This window comes from Rhincodon typus, unplaced genomic scaffold (genome assembly GCF_021869965.1).
Source record: "Rhincodon typus isolate 14 unplaced genomic scaffold, sRhiTyp1.1 hic_rhity00006563, whole genome shotgun sequence".
Lineage (NCBI taxonomy): Eukaryota > Metazoa > Chordata > Chondrichthyes > Orectolobiformes > Rhincodontidae > Rhincodon > Rhincodon typus.
The window spans coordinates 1-9880 of NW_025972201.1; the positions used below are offsets into that span (position 1 = coordinate 1).

General features: G+C 46.2%; 1 long non-coding RNA gene across 1 annotated transcript; it reads left to right on the top strand.

Annotated features, from left to right (window-relative positions):
• Positions 1–354: 354 nt before the first annotated feature.
• On the top strand, positions 355–8149 carry LOC125482164. Its single transcript, XR_007261569.1, has 2 exons — positions 355–1035; positions 3112–8149. It is a non-coding gene; the product is annotated as an uncharacterized LOC125482164 (long non-coding RNA).
• Positions 8150–9880: the final 1731 nt, after the last annotated feature.

Sequence of the window (9880 nt, forward strand, 5' to 3'; positions counted from 1 at the left end):
AATCAACCTAGTAAACCTCCTTTGCACCCCCTCCAGTGCCAATACATTCCATAGGCTCCCCACTCTCTGGGTGAAGGTATTTCTTCTCCTCTCAGTTCTAAATGGCCCACCCTATTCTATAGAATCAAAGCTTTCCTACGGGTGTGGAAGCAGGCCTTTTGGCCCATCTAGTCCACAACGACCCTCTGAAGAGCATCCCACCCAGACTCACCTATCCCTGTACCACTATGTCTCCCAAGGCTAACCCACCTAGCCTGCATGTCCCTGGGCACTATGGGCAATTTAGCATGGCCAATCCACCCTAACCTGCACATCCTTGGACTGTGGGAGGAAACTGGAACACCCGGAGGAAACCCACACAGACACAGGGAGAATGTGCAAACTCCACACAGACAGTCACCCGGGGGTGGAATTGAACCCGGGTCCTTGGCGCTGTGAGGCAGCCCCTTAGATTGTGATAGCTGATTCTAGAAACACTGAACCTTTCCCAGCGGAACCTCAACTTGATTAAGGATTTGTGACTTAAACGTCTCACGTGCCTCCCCTTCCCAGTATCCAGCCCACTGTCGATCTGCCTCTGGCCCCACCAGTCACCATGACTAATGCCGAATCTCTGGACACTATCGTGTTGTTGTTTGTGGAATCTTGCTGTGCAGCAATCCATTCCTGAGACCAGTGCCTCACCACACTTCCAAAGTACATCATTGGCTCCAAAGCATTTTGGGATGTCCTTGGGATGCGAGAGTTGTTATAAAAATTCAAATTTTCTTTTTTTTTTTGTTTTGGAAGAATTAATTCCAGCTTGGTTACATTAGTGATATTAACTGTGTTCATCGGCCAGTGACTAATTGCCAAAGTATTTCTTGCAGATTCCGGAAAGACATTGAAAAGATGATGGGACGCAAACCAAACTGGTACTGGGTGGTCACCTGGGTTTTCATAAGCCCTGTTTTAATCATAGGTCTCGTGATTTTTTACATTGTTGACTACAGCATAACAGGAACACTAACGTACACTGCCTGGAATGCAGCTGAGGTATGTGCATTATCTGATTTCGTTTAGCTGTGCTCAGGTCCAAGCCTTTGATATCACTTGACTGTCGACTGCATTCAGGCAACTGAAGCTTGCAGGCACAGCAAGGGTCAGGCTGCACAGAGGTAGCACGTGGATTCTTCCCCATTTCCCTGCTGCACACCGCACTGGATGGCGATCTCCAAGTTCTCCAAGAGGTGGAGTGAAAAATCCAGGAGGGTCCCCAACTGGTAGACACCGCTGCAGCTAAGCTGGACAGCAAACAGACACCGAGACCTGGGAACGTGCCACATCTCTCTACTATCCCGCACCAGGAAATGGGAACGTCCTGTAGACTGAGATGATGCTCTAACTTGAGGTGGGGTGGGGGGGGCGGTCTCGTGTGGACGACCTGAACAAACTCCTCTTTTCAGACAAGATGAACAATCTGCACCTTTTTTTTTTTTTGAGATTGCAATGAACATCCCGAGCACTCAGCTGTCCAGGGGCTCTGTTTGGTTGCTGCTGAAGCAACCGGGGGTTGGTGGGAGAGCGAGAGGGGTCCGTTTGAGAAGCTGGCACAAGCAGTCCTGCCAAGCGCACTTGTCATTCCTGAAGGTGAACTCCAGGACGTTAAAGGCTCCGCACCTGGAGTGAGAATTCAGATGATCGTCCCATTTGGTGTCAGCACTGAAGTGCCAGCAAGAAGACCAAGTGGGCTGAATGGCCTGCACCTGTGCTTCAAACCCAATGTGCAGCTTGAGTGTGTTGGAGAACATCTTAAGGAATCCGATTATTTACCCTTCCCAAAGAATATTTGGACGAGGACATCACCAAGTAGATGTGTGTGTGTGTGTGAGGAGGGTGTGCTCTGTAAAAGTGGCAGGAGAGGAACAGAGCGCTTGTTTTGTGAGAATCCTGGAGGATTGAGGCTTCTGCCCTGCTGGCCCCTCTCTGACTAACCGTGAGGACCAGACTCCACTGTTTTTATGGCACCCAGCACATTCCTGGAACCCAGCTCCTGCCCAGCACCCATGGGATCTCCGAGTGTGAAGTGATTTGACTGGTGACTGGGACATCCTTCTGCACATTTGGCAGATTCATCAGCTCTAACATCAGAAAGCAGCAAGGCTCCAGTGGGATGGGGCCGTCCCAATTTTACATGGGACTTGCAGGGTGCAGTAGATGACTGTGTGTTGCTTTTTAGCCAGAATCGACAAAGGACTGCACCCAACTTACTCCTACCTCGATTTCTCTCCACAGCCACATCCTTCACTGTCACGGAGTCAAAATCCTGGAATTTGCTCCTTGAACAGCACTGCGGGGGGTTGTTAAATCAGGTGGACGGCAGCGGTTTCAGAAGGTGGCTCGCTACCACCTTCTCAAGGGGCAATTAGGGATGGGCAATGAATGCTGGTCCAACCAGCCACACCCATATCCTGTGGGGGATAAACAATTCCAAGTAACCAAACAAGGGGTGCCACTCCCTATATCTACAGATTGCAAACAACACAGTGCAAAAGATCCTGCACCTCATCTGCAGGATTGGCCGGAAGTTGTCCTGGTGCATTCGTACGTTTTGAGATTCCGATCCTTTTGTAGACACCACCTTTAAGCGAAGAAAGTCACGTCAGCGGTTGGTCTCTCACTGTCAGAGTATTCTCTGCTCTCGTGCATGGTGACCATGATAATGGGCATCAACAGACAGCATGCCTCGACAAGAATGGTGACTGAGTGGACCAGTCCCAAAGTGGCACTTACACTGCCCAGACAGATCTCTAATGGGCTCTTTGTCTGTCTCTCACACATGTATGTATTGTATAACATGCCAAGCCCTGGGCATTTTAGACTGGAGCTGGAATCTGGGCATTGCTGTTGATTTCCTACAGTCTCTGTAAGCGTCACTCCCTGTTGGAGGATGCAGTTGTGAAATGACCCTGTAGCTTTTTGACCAAATGGTCTTCTGTTAACTCTCTTATGGATTAACTAATGGCTGTAAGATTGTAAATGATCTATGATACATGATTGTACTGTACTCTGTGTAAAGTGGACTGTGTGTATATTATTTCCAGGCACTCGCTATAACATTATATCTTACAGGGGCACTCGGTGAAGCTGGAATATCCTCCTTACGCTCTGGCTGTTATTGGACTCCTGGTGTCAGTTTCCACAGCTTGCATTCCTCTGGCTGCATTAGTAATATACATAAAGAAGAAGCTCCAAAGGGAGAAATATTAGGGTTAAAAAGCTAACTTGAAAAACCATACCGTTAAAAGTCCATTCCTTCTAAGGTCCTTGAACAAATACCCTGCTATTATTATTATTTTAAATATACTTTTTGATCATATTTTATTACAAACCACACATTCGAGAAAATGTGAAGGATGCAATTCCTGAAGAAGGGTGCTTTTTTTTTCTTTTTTTTTTGAAAAAGGATAGTATTTAAAATGTTGCTCTATCCCTAGATCAACAAAAGGGAAATTTGAATACAGCCCCCACCCCCTGTATAATTGACACTTTATTAAGCCAGGAGCAACAGCAGTTTGTTGTAATTTTTGGATTTAACCGGATGGCAACCAAGTAAAACCTATGAAATGCACCCATGATTTCAGGTAGCTCAATAAATTAGTTTCTCAAGGATTCCCCCCACCTACTTTTTTCTTTTTTTGCCAATTTTTTCAAAGGATCTAATGCTTTTGAGAGCCTTCAGCCAGCTTTTTGGACCTTTTTGTTAAATATGATGACTTTGGTAATAGGACTCTTGCCATTGATAACAATTTGCACCTTGTACCATTCCCATCCCCTAAGATACAGGAGGATTCTATGTTGGTGTAGCAACACCTAGATGTCATCTTGCAGTCAGAAATGGCATTAACATTGTGGCATCTGATCATCTCCAACCAGACTGAATCTAACCATCTCCCTTTGATCTCTAGTGGTATTACCTTTTCTGAAGTCCCCCACCTTCAACATCCAGGCTTGCTACTGAATAGAATCTCAGGTGGACTGGCCATGGAAATACAGTGTTATGTGAGCAGGTAGAGGCTAGGACTTCTGTAGCTACTCATCTCCTGATTTTTTTTTTCCCCAAAGCCTGTCTACCAGCTACAAGGCACAAGTCAGGAGTGTGATGGAATACTCCCCACTTGTCTGGATGTGTGCAGCTCCAATAACAGTCAAGAAGCTTGACACCATCCAGGACAAAGCAGCCCCCGCTTGATTGGCACCATATGCATCCAATCCCTCCACCACCGACGCTCAGTCGCAGCAGTGTGTACCATCTACAAGATGCACTGCAGGAACTCAATAAGATTTCTTAAACAGCACCTTCCAAACCCATGACCGCTAGCATTTAGGAAGACTAGGGCAGAAGATACATGGGAACACCACCAGCTGCAAGTTCCCTTCCAGGCAATGCATCGTCCCGAGTTGGAAATGTCTCGTCGTTCGTTCACTCTCGCTGAGTCAGAATCCTGGAGCTTGCTTCCCTAGCAACACACTGGGTGTAATTACACTACACAGCGATTCAAGAGGGTGGTTCTCCTTCACTTCCACATGGGCCAAGCAGTGGATGCTGGATGAGCAAGTGAGGCCCACATCCCAAGAAAAACTTCTAAGAATTTGGATGCAACTGTGAAACGTTTTGCGAAGCTGTTGCACAATGGAGTTTTTGGGCGTTTGAATCGAGTCAGTATTTCTTATTTTTTGTTTTTTTTTAAAAAGAAACTATCTTGGTTGAGTTTGACCAAGTTTGATTATGCTGTTTCAATGCTGAAACCTACATGTAACATCAGCGTTCCTGCTCTAATTGGTGGGGACTGTACTATTGTTGGAGTTCCAACTGATCCAAACAAAATTGACAGACCCAACTGTCATTGGCTACTGAGAAAGGACAGCAGAGTAATTTCAATTTAGCTTTGCTTCTTTTCATTTGACTCCCAAGCCACTTGTAGTTGGGAGTCCGTTGTGTGAAGCCCTATATGTTTGCAGATTAATGTTTCCACACTTGTGGTTGACAGAGGGGTTGCTAAAGTAGAGAATATAATATACTGTAAATAAACTGTTAATAACTGGAAGGTTCTATGCATCTATTCATTGCAATTTGTAATAAATTTTTACTTGTAACATTTTGAAATGGGCTGTTTTAGAAGTGATGATGGAATCTAATGGATGTATTGTAACATATTTTGGAAATTCTATATATCGTAAGATTTAATTGTGTAAACTTGTAGAAGTAAAACATCTTATGCATGGGGAGTTTGAAGATGTGAGTTATGGTACAGTATTGTCAAAATTACATTCTGATTTTGAGGGGGTGGGTAGGTTTTTCAAACGCAGGGGATCTCAGGCAAGTTGAAATGCTGCTGAGTTTTGGTCAGCAGTGATCAGTTGGAAACTGAACTGGACCTTCTTGGGAGTGGTTTTGGTCGCAGTGCCGTCTCAGGAGCTGGATATCCCTGAGCAGGCTCGACGTGCCGAGTTTCCCGAACGCCGGTGCTGGGGAAGGGAGACCAGGATCGTGGTTCCACCAGGAGGATGAGGGAGTCTGCACGAACAACCTGATAGACTGGCAGCAGCGAAAGGGAAGGAGAATGGGTGCAAATGCAGGAGCAGCACCCTGTGTCTTGTGCTTGAAACGCAAAGGAGAAAATTGGCTGTCTGCCTAATGAACGAGGACTTTTTGGGGGTGGGTGGGGGGAGGGGTGGAGAGTGTGGGGCCACATTGAGGATGCAGCCTGCCCAGACAGCAGCTTGTTGGGGGGTAGGGGGGAGGGAGGTTAGAGAGAGAGTGTGTTGGGGGGGTGGAGGTGGTGGGTGGATGAGGGTTTTAGTAATGCTGGAAGTGAGATCTTGAGTGCTAATGCCCTAGCACGCATGCTGAAAAAAAGACCAGAGAAAGCTTCCAGGCTCAGTCTCTCCTGGGCTGTCCAAGAAATAAGACAAAAGACGTCCCCTACTACAAACCGTGAAAATATGGGGTACTCACCTGGTATGAACACTGGTTAGTCCTGACTTCCAATACATTGAATCGACAATAAATTTAAACTAGTTGGGGCTCTTGTGGCACAGTGATAGTGTCCCTACCTCTAACCTAGGAGGTCTGGATGCAAGTCTTACTTGCTCCAAACATGAATCATGATATGCCTGAACAGGTAGATGTTGTCAGTCAAAGTTTAAATTAGTTCAGTTTTAAACTCTCCCACACCATGCTACAGCAACCCATGAGATATTTTGACTCGGTGCCTCTGAGATACATTGTTACTTGAGTATAATAGCTGAGGCTATATTTAAAGCCTTACTCCAGAAGGGCATGCATGTGCCTGGTATTCCAGGATTGTGAATGAATAACTAACACAAAGTATTTATACCACTGCATTCCCCTCCTCTGTACAGCCTGCTTGAGTGATTTCTGCTCATAAAAAGAGTATGATTGAAGCCTTTGTGATGTTCTTATGATTCTAATGTCATATGGAGTGAATTGATGGAATGAATTGTATTTTTAGCTCTTAGTTAAAATGTTCTCTTTTTTTTTCCCCTACACTTATTGTTGTAATGTTAGAAGCTGGGATGAGGCAGATTGGCCTGATTGTCAACTGAGCTGCATTCTGACAAACTGGCTTCCACAGCATAATCAGCCCTGTAGCTCTGGACACATTTAAAAATCAGTCCTTTGTCTGAGACAGTAACCTTTTAAACATGAGGTTGGTTTCATATCAAATGGTGCGTACATAGAAACCATTTGCAAATTCTTCCAAAGAAGACCAGAGTTCAAGAATTATGAAACAGGATAATCAGTAATTCTGGGCTAGCATTAAGAGATGTAATAAGTGTAAATGATTACAGATTAGTTAAATAATGGTGAAAGTATCTTAATTGGTGCTTAACATGAAGGATAATACTTTACTCAGCAACTGCAGTTATTCAGAAATGGATGCAAAAAGAAATTCTCATTCCTCCGTCTCTGGATTCCAAACAATTTCTGGTAGAATGGATTATGTATTTATGATTCTAATTCTTAAATCAAGATTTAATGGTAAATAGTTCATTTTTTGTTGGCTCCAGCAATTTTGTGAAATAAAACAGTAGGTGTCACGTACATACTTGCATAGGATGACAGATCATAATTTGAATCTAACTATGCAAGTGCTTATCGCAAAGTATTGATCATAAGTACTGATGTTTGCAACCACTTTCCCTTGCTCAAGGGTCGGAAGTGAAGATTGATATTGGACTCAATAGTTAGAGGAACTGCATCCATACATGTTTAGAATTTGTAGAATGCTTAGAGCACAGGACAAGACCATTTGGCTTACTGAATATGTGCAAGTTCACTGCAAGAGCAATTTAGATCCCATTTTCCTTATGTTTTTAATCTGTAGCCCTGCAATTTTTTTTCCCTTTAATTAAACAATAACCTTTTGGTAAGCCATGGCATTGTAACTTGCCTGCACACTCCAAGGCAGTGCACTCCCAATCCTGGCTCGGTGCTTCCCAAAATGTTTCCCACAGTGACCCTGTCTTGAGATTGGAAATGGTCACAAGCCATCTCTCTCCAGGGATGAGAGCAGAGCTGTCCTAGCAGGGTACAGATGGCGGTTGTAATTCAGTCAGAACTTGCAACCCTACTTGAGATCCCTAATGACACCACTTTGCAAACTATTCGCTACATAGAAATGTATTTCCTCATGTTTCCTCCCCTAAATGCTGAGCTGCTTTCAGCATTGGCAAGTATACAGGATGGCTGCAGTGCTACATTGCAGAGGAGGCCATTCATCCTATCTTGTCCACATTAACTTGCTAAACGGGCATCATTACCTAGTGTCAAACTCCTGCTTTCTCCATATAGCCTTGCACATTATTTTCATTCAAACAACTGCACACCAAGTTTTCACATAGATGCAACTAGAATGCTGGGAAAGGTCCTGAAATCAAAACTCAAGACTCCAGTTCAGAGAAATTTACAGAACCATCAGAATTGGGAATTCCCACATAAATATTTAAAACAGTAGAGGATTTTAAACCATTAACATTTCATTAACTTTTATAATGTTCTTGTGTAATTCCGTGTTGGACAATGTTTTTTTTTCCCCCTTTGTTGTCCAGTCAACATTTAATAAAAAGTTACTGTGCTACCTTTTGATGGATTTGCTCAGTTTCCTCAACTTGTGTCAGAGATAGTAGGAACTGCAGATGCTGGAGAATCCGAGACAACAAGGTGCAGGGCTGGATGAACACAGCAGGCCAAGCAGCATCATAGGAGCAGAAAGGCTGACGTTTTGGGCCCAGACCTTTCATCAGAAAAAGGGGAGGGGAAGGGGGTTTTTGAAATAAATAGGGAGAGAGTGGGAGGCGGATAGAGGAGAGGATAGGTGGAGAGGAAACAAACAGGTCGAAGAGGCGGGGATGGAGCCAGTAAAGGTGAGTGTAGGTAGGGAGTTAGGAAGGGGATAGGTCAGTCCAGGGAGGACGGACAGGTCAAGGGGGCGGGATGAGGTTGGTCGGTAGGAGATGGAGGTGCGGCTTGAGGTGGGAGGAGGGGATAGGTGGGAGGAAGAACAGGTTAGGGAGGCAGGGACGAGCTGGACTGGTTTTGGGATGCGGCAGGGGGAGGGGAGATTTTGAAACTTGTGAAATCCACATTGATACCATTGGGCTGCAGGGTTCCCAAGCGGAATATGAGTTGCTGTTCCTGCAACCTTCGGGTGGCATCGTTGTGGCACTGCAGGAGGCCCAGGATGGACATGTCGTCTGAGGAATGGGAGGGAGAGTTGAAATGGTTCGCGACTGGGAGGTGCAGTTGTTTATTGCGACCCGAGCGTAGGTGTTCTGCAAAGCGGTCCCCGAGTCTCCGCTTGGTTTCCCCGATGTAGAGGAAGCCACACCGGGTACCTCGGATGCAGTATACCACATTGGCAGATGTGCAGGTGAACATCTGCTTGATGTGGAAAGTCTTCTTGGGGCCTGGGATGGGGGTGAGGGAGGAGGTATGGGGGCAGGTGTAGCACTTCCTGCGGTTGCAGGGAAAAGTGCCGGGTGTGGTGGAGCTGGAGGGGAGTGTGGAGCGGACAAGGGAGTCACGGAGAGAGTTGTCCCTCCAGAAAGCAGATAAGGGTGGGGAGGGAAAGATGTCTTTGGTGGTGGGGTCGGGTTGCAGATGGCGGAAGTGTCGGAGGATGATGCGTTGGATCCGGAGGTTGGTGGGGTGGTACGTGAGGACGAGGGGGATTCTTTTTTGGTTCTTATTGCGTGGACGGGGTGTGAGGGATGAGGTGCGGGAGATGTGGGAGACACGGTTGAGGGCGTTCTCGACCACCGAGGAGGGGAAGTTACGGTCCTTGAAAAACGAGGACAACTGAGATGTACGGGAGTGGAATGCCTCATCCTGGGAGCAGATGCGGCGGAGGCGAAGGAATTGGGAATAGGGGATAGCATTTTTGCAGGAAGGTGGGTGGGAGGAGGAGTATTCTAGGTAGCTGTGGGAGTCGGTGGGCTTGAAATGAATATCGGTTTCGAGGTGGTTGCCCGATATGGAGACAGAGAGGTCCAGGAAGGGGAGAGAGGTGTTAGAGATGGTCCAGGTAAACTTAAGGTTGGGGTGGAAGGTGTTAGTGAAGTGTATGAACTGTTCGAGCTCCTCGTGGGAGCACGAGGCGGCGCCGATACAGTCATCAATGTAACGGAGGAAGAGGTGGGGTTTAGGGCCGGTGTAGGTACGGAAGAGGGATTGTTCCACGTAACCTACAAAGAGGCAGGCGTAGCTTGGGCCCATGCGGGTACCCATGGCTACCCCCTTTGTCTGTAGGAAGTGGGAGGAATTGAAAGAGAAGTTGTTGAGTGTGAGGACGAGTTCGGCTAAGCGGATGAGGGT